Source organism: Eurytemora carolleeae, unplaced genomic scaffold, assembly GCF_000591075.1.
Source record: "Eurytemora carolleeae unplaced genomic scaffold, Eaff_2.0 scaffold2699, whole genome shotgun sequence".
Taxonomy (NCBI): Eukaryota; Metazoa; Arthropoda; class Copepoda; order Calanoida; family Temoridae; genus Eurytemora; species Eurytemora carolleeae.
Genome location: NW_019398583.1, coordinates 422 through 8,108, shown reverse-complemented (window position 1 = coordinate 8,108; position 7,687 = coordinate 422). Strand labels below are relative to the sequence as shown.

Sequence of the window (7,687 nt, the reverse complement as noted above, 5' to 3'; positions counted from 1 at the left end):
GCTAACCGTGCAAATGGGTAAAATAAGTGACAAGTGACATGCCTAAAGGAAGGGTATCTTTGTGAATAGAACATGCTACTCTAAAAATGAAGGGTCACTTGAAATTAGGTCTAAAATTTAATTAAAATAAAAATAGTCCAACTTCTATTTTTCCTCCGATACATCAAAATTTTTCAAACTATCAATAGAGATCAATTGAAACCATGAGTGTACAATAATTTCCACGGCATGTTCTATTGTGTACAAGTACTGTACACGACCAATCAGCAGACATCTGTATTTAGGGATACTTAAGGATCTTTTAGCTACGAAATACAAAATCTGCAAAAATAGACTAAATTCATAGATTTTATATTTCATGTTAAAAATCGGAGTATTTCTGTAAAAGTTGTAAAACTTTGCCCCTGAATGGGTATTATCTGTAATAAGAGGCAGTTAGATGGCAGTCAAAAACCTGTTATGGAATTGTATCAAGGCATGCCAGGACACTATAGGTCTGCTCAGCATATACAAGTATGTAGGTCATAAGCTGTTTGGTTAGATTCTGTGTTTCTTTCAAAAGTTAAAGGTGCTGTTGATGAAACTAAATAAGTAACCCTTTATTTATAAATGGTATGTCCGATTCACAACAACAGCCTTAAAATAATCAAGAATGAATGAGATATCCATGTTTTATATATGCTCCAGAAACAATGGAGGAAACTGTTAGCATAACAAATCTTCAAGATAAAAACAATGACAATTTCTTCCACCTTATTGATCAGATAATGGATTAAAGGTACTGTTGTGAACAGGACATGCCACTCTAAAAAGGGAGGTTCACTTGATATTGCGAGGACAGTCCCATGGTAACAACAATATCAACGGGGAAAGAATGCAAGATCTAACAATTTTAAAATTTATTAGATTTTTGAAGATGAAGAATTTTTCTCATTGAAGAAACCTTTGGGGGGAAACAGCCCCCAACATTAATTAAAAACATTACTTAAATAGATAATAGATATATTAGATGGATAGTTACTATACACTAAATAATTTAATAAATAATATATACTTGATAATAGATAATAGATAATAGATAATTTAATAGATACTATATGCTGGATAATAGATAATTGATAATAGATATTAGATAAAAGATACTATATACTGGATAATAGATAACACATAATAGATAAGAGATAATTTAATAGATATCAAATACTAGATAAAAGATAATAGATAATAGATAATAGATAATAGATAATAAATAATAACAAATAGATAATTGATAATAGATACTATATACTAGATAATAGACAGAATAGATAGTAGATAGAGTAGATAATAGATAGAATAGATAATAGATAGAATAGATATTAGATAATACATAATAGATAATAGATAATTGATAATTGATAATAGATACTTTTTGCAAGCTAATAGATAGAATAGATAGATGCAGACAAAATGGGGTTTAAGAACTAAATGGATGATGATGAATATAACTTTTTAAAACTTACCATTCTTACAATTTTTATCATGTGTAATTAAGCAAAGTCTTGAAAGGAATGAATTGGTCCAATAGCTAGGATAGAAGAGTTAGGATGAAAAATTAAGGATAGATAAGGAGCTAGGATGGAAGAGTTAGGATGGAAGAGTAAGGACGGATGAAGAGCTAGGATAGAAGAGTAAGAATGGATGAAGAGCTAGGATAGAAGAGTAAAGATGGATAAAAAGCTAGGAAGGAAGAGTAAGGAATGGATGGATAAAGAGCTAGGATGGAAGAGTAATGAATGAATGGATAAAGAGCTAGGATGGAAGAGTAAGGCCGGGATGAAGAGTTAGGATGAAAAAGTAAGGATGGCTAAAGAGCTAAGATGGAAGAATAAGGATGGATAAAGAGCTAGGATGGAAGAGTAAGGATGGATAAAGAGCTAGGACGGAAGAGTAAGGACGGACGAAGAGCTAGGATGGAAGAGTAAGGACGGATAAAGAGCTAGGATGGAAGAGTAAGGACGGACGAAGAGCTAGGATGGAACAGTAAGGATGGATAAAGAGCTAGGATGGCAGAGTAAGGATGGATAAAGAGCTAGGATGGAGGAGTAAGGACGGATGAAGAGCTAGGATGAAAGAGTAAAGATGGTTAAAGAGCTAGGATGGAAGAGTAAGGAGGGACGAAGAGCTAGGATGGAAGAGTAAGGACGGATAAAGAGCTAGGATGGAAGAGTAAGGACGGACGAAGAGCTAGGATGGAACAGTAAGGATGGATAAAGAGCTAGGATGGCAGAGTAAGGATGGATAAAGAGCTAGGATGGAGGAGTAAGGATGGATAAAGAGCTAGGATGGAAGAGTAAGGATGGATAAAGAGCTAGGATGGAACAGTAAGGACGGACGAAGAGCTAGGATGGAAGAGTAAGGATGGATAAAGAGCTAGGATGGAGGCGTAAGGACGGACGAAGAGCTAGGATGGAAGAGTAAGGATGGGTAAAGAGCTAGGATGGAAGAGTAAGGATGGAGAAAGAGTTAGGATGGAAGAGTAAGGATGGATTAAGAGCTAGGATGGAAGAGTAAGGATGGTTAAAGAGCTAGGATGGAAGAGTAAGAACGGATGAAGAGCTGGGATGGTTAACGAGCTTGGATGGAAGAGTAAGGACGGATGAAAAGCTAGGATGGAAGAGTAAGAGCTAGGATAGAAGAGTAAAGATGGATAAAAAGCTAGTAAGGATTGGTAAGAATAAAACAGCCTCTAACAGTCTTCTCTGTACCCTGGAGTCAGACAGAACAATTCTTGAATTCTTGAAAACAATTACAAATAAATAAAGTTTTTAAGAATGTTTTCTTTCTCAGGTAACTAGAGTTTTCCACTCATTTCGTGAAATTTGCGAATATTTTGTTCCCCGAAAATTCCGCATTTTTTTTTCGAAACAGATTAAGGGGGAATTCCATGAAATTTGAAATACAAAAGATTGCGAATAAACGCTAATTTTTCACGAAGCAAAATGTTCCCCAAAAAGGCAGAATATTTGCGGCACGATTTTTCCATTCCGCTGGCATCTTATAACCTAGATTCTGGCAAGTTCCTAATTATTGAATCTGCAGTGGAAATCCGCAAGTCACTTTTGTATTAAAACCGCTATTAAAAATAGTGAATTAGATGAAAAAAATTAGGACATCACATTCATCCTTGATCAGTTAAAGGTTCACAGGATACCTGTGTGTGTGAATTTGACATTTTTCTCTATTACGCCGACATTTCATTAACTCAACAAAATTAGAAATTCTCCAAAATTGAAATTGAAACAATTTTACTGTGTGAATGTATTCAAACACATTTTGGAGGAAATTCTGTATCTCTAAAATGAAAGAAAATTGGGCAAATTTTTAAGTAGACCTTAAATCCCAACATCGTTGGTTCTATTTCTTCCCCTTTTTATTGTCAACCTTGTTGTTGTAATTTCAAGTGGGCCTCCATATATACAGGGCCATTCACTAGTCACGTCGGTATCTTTATCCCTTTACCTGGTAAAAAGCGTTTTTCTGGTTCACATTAAACTAAGCTATAGTCGGGTAAGTCAAATAGGCCTATCACGTGGATTTAACGGTTCATGTCAATATTGAAGAATGCTGTGACTTTTGATCACAATTTGATCCATTAAATATAATTTTTTAGCCTTTTTTCTTAACTACTTTTTTGTCGGCATATACATTTTGAATGAAAAGGTATAGAATAAACAAATCTGTAAGGTAAAAGATTGTTGAATTATAGACCAAAATATGTTTGATCTCAAATAGAAGAAACCGAATGCTGCTCAATCTGGTTAGTCCAGGGTGATATGATAGGCCGGGTACTGTAAAAAGTCTGGCCGCGCCATCAAAGTTGAAGCAGAGTCAGTATAGGATAGTGTCACACCAATACTTCCGTTACTTAGGTAGGTACAAGGATTCGGTCCGGTTCAAATTGGAATTGACCCTAGTCCACATGTGAGCTTGAAACCATTTGTATTCTAACAATTTTCTCCATTGCTTTTGTAAACGACCCTTCGTTAACGAACGTGGACGACGACCCTTTGTTAAAAAATACGGTTTTTTTTAAAGCAATCGTTTTACGTTTGAAAAAAATGATCGTTTAAAAACCAGAAATCGATTGTTTTTCGTTTTTTGAAATTTCAAACCGACTGGTTCGTTTTTTAAAAGCGATCGTTTTTTCCAAACACGAAACGATAGTTTTCAGAAAAAAAGGAAACGAAAAACAATTTTCTCGAGTAATCACATTTGATAATAACCAATGTGTCACAGATAAATTTTGGATTTCTCATTCATTCATGATAAGACAAGCTTTAAATGGTACCATTGTGAATAGTCCAATGAACATGAAACATTGAAATTTTCTGTTTATTCTATAACAATTCATCAAATATGGATTAAAATATTTTCCAGATATTATTAAAAATGTTAGTTAAATGTAATTGATCTAGTTCAATTAAAGAATGGAAGGAGAAAATGAGGTTTTTAATGTTAAGGTGAGTAATATTAAAAATATTAAACACTTAAACATTAAAGTTCTCAATGAGTACGGCTCTCTTTGTTTACTTGTAAACTTGTAATTTGAAAAATGATTGTTAGGGATCAAAGCATTAAAAATGAAAAGTCCTTATCATTGTACTGTTTACTGTTATAATCGCCAACCATGCTGTACATTAGAATGAGTTCAGCCAATTCTATGGGGTTTGCATGGTTTCCTCCAATTCAAAAAGTTCCAGAATTGACCATGAATAAATTCTATAAATCGGATAGAAATATTATATTTTAGCATGTATAAGAACGAGAGAGGTAATTGGTTTAAAGGGAGAGACCGCCTAGGCATGTCCAAAGTACTAATTTGTAAACAAGAATAGATGCATCAGTCTTCGTCGAGTATCCTAGAAGGATAAAAGCATTTAATTTTGATATTTTTGAAAACTCACAATCACATATCAGTTTCCTATGACCAAAATATTTCATAGATTATTTTTGTGAAAATGGATTCCAGTGACATCCGTCTTGTGTTTACTTTTGCGCCCAAAGACAGTACACTGCAGTACAAAAAATGCGTACACCTCTGAAATAACTAGTACCTTGGGCATGATACAGTTTACCCCAGAGATTTTGAGAAATTGGAAGAATTTATGAAATGTCGTCTTGATTTTTTTTAATGGGTTTTATACTATTATCCGTAAATCTCAGAAATGGCAAAACTTAATAAATAGCCATAATTATGCGGGAAGTTTTTAATATCTGCAGCATTCCATTATCATAAAGTAAGGAATACGACATTTTATAAATTCTTCCGGTGTCTCTTTATATTTGAACTTAACTGTAGTTGAGCTGAAAATGCAGTATTGTAGAGACAAACTTTAGGATTCATTTGATACCAATGAGACATTTTTAAAGTATAACATTTTGGAAAGAGATTGTAAAGTCGTTAGTAACATTTCATCTGTTGTTTCAGTCAGCAGATGAAACGTTTATTACAATTTAGAAATAAAATGAACAAAACAATTTCGGTCAGGAATTGAAAAAATAATATTTTTAGTTAAATTTGTACGATCTCTGCAAGGGGAAGTCAGGTTGGGTTAGTGGTGTTTGATCGAGAATATCATTTAACTAAAAACGGAATCACAACTTTTATACCGGTAAATCAAAACTGGATCGACGAACAGTTTTTTTAAAAGTTCTGTGCAGAAACCACAATTGAAATGAATCAATTTTGAATGAGATTAACAAGGATGATTCATGCATCCTGATCAGAGAAAGCTTTAATGGGTACTGCTACAGTCCTTTCTAAGCTTTTTATAATTCAGCATAATTTGTATATTAAAAACTCTCGAGATACCGTGTCCATGTGTTTAGAGCTTGTTGTTGTTGTTAATGAATATAAAATTTTTTCTCCATCATTTACATGTGATGTAATTTACCTTTTTTTACATGTACTGTACAGCACCCTTGTTTCCTTGTACTGTAATCCACCTTTGTTTACATGTACTGTACTGCACCTTGTTTTACTGATACTGTACTTCACCTTTGTTTACATGTCTTGCACTGCACAGTTGCTTACATGTATTGTACTGCACCCATGTTTACATGTACTGTACTGTATCTTTGTTTACATGTACTGTACCGCACTTGTATCACATGTTCTGTACTGTACCTTTGTTTGCATGTATACTAAACTGCACTTGTAATTACATACACTGTACTGCACCTTTGTCTACATGTACTGTACTGCATCTTTGTTTACATGTAGTTTTCTGCACCTTTGCATGCATGCACATTTGTTTAAAACAGATAGTTTATCTGTATGTACTGTACAGTAAATTTTATAATTGCGCTAAAACTACAAAGAGTGAAAGATATTCCTCTTTTTGATCTTTTGCAAAAGAATTATATTTTAAGGAAATAACATTCTTGTTTGTAAATATTTAGTTTTTTATCCAATTATATTTAATGTGCAAGATGGCGCAGAGGAAGTTAATATATCTTCTATTTATCTATCTATCTATCTGCGCCCAATTAAATGTGTTTTTTTTGACTAGTCTGGAACCGAATTTGGAGATCCAAGCAGAGACCAGAATATTGGAGAAACACATCTACCGTATTCAGTTTTTCTGGACTACACTCTCTCTCTTGCCGCTACCAAGTATAAGTAAGTAGGGTATACAGAAGGCCACCCTGCAAGAGGCAAACTAACACCTAAAATCGGCGCTGATATAACGAAGACGACATTTATATTCCATAAAAATTTGTCTGATCAAGGGTGAATGAGATAACGACTAAAAACCACAATATTGATCAGAAAAAGGTTTAAAGGACACTGTTGTAAATCTGACTTGTTTTTTTTCAAATTTAATAAATAGTCCCTTTAAATTCAATTCTAGCTTTTTAACAGAGGATAGATTTCTGTATTTCAGACACTTACCAAACATCGGTTTATCAATGCCTAAAAATTATTTGATCTTTGAATGCATTGATTTGTTTGATCTTGGAATTGATTTGTTTGATCTTTGCATGAATTGATTAGCTTTATCTTTGAATTGATTTATTTGATCTTGGAACCGATTTGTTTGATCTTGGAATTGATTTGTTTGATCTTGGAATTGATTTATTTGATCTTGGAATTGATTTGTTTGTTCTTGGAATGCCTTATATTTGTTTGATCTTTGAATGAATTGATTTGTTTGATCTTGGAATTGATTTGTTTGATCTTGGAATGAATTGATTTGGTTGATCTTTGCATGAATTGATTAGCTTTATCTTTGAATTGATTTATTTGATCTTGGAATCGATTTGTTTGATCTTGGAATTGATTTGCTTGATCTTGGAATTGATTTATTTGATCTTGGAATTGATTTGTTTGATCTTGGAATGCCTTATATTTGTTTGATCTTTGAATGAATTGATTTGTTTGATCTTGGAATTGATTTGTTTGAACTTGGAATGAATTGATTTGTTTGATCTTTAAATGAGTTGATTTGTTTGATCTTTTTGTTTGATTTTTTGTTTTATCTTATTTTTGATGTATATTTGCCTAAATCTATTTTCCAGATCTATTTCCAGCACGGCACAGTCTATTCTATCTTCACAGGGAGCTTTACATGAAATATTGCCACCAGGAGTGTATTCAGAAACTTGTCCAAGGGGGCTTAAACTTTTATTTTATACTAGGGGG

At 33.2% G+C, this 7,687-nt stretch overlaps 1 long non-coding RNA gene across 1 annotated transcript; it reads left to right on the top strand.

Moving 5' to 3' along the window:
- Positions 1-5,582: 5,582 nt before the first annotated feature.
- On the top strand, positions 5,583-7,603 carry LOC111717510 (uncharacterized). The gene is made up of 3 exons (XR_002768798.1): positions 5,583-5,654; positions 6,555-6,664; positions 7,564-7,603. It is a non-coding gene; the product is annotated as an uncharacterized LOC111717510 (long non-coding RNA).
- Positions 7,604-7,687: the final 84 nt, after the last annotated feature.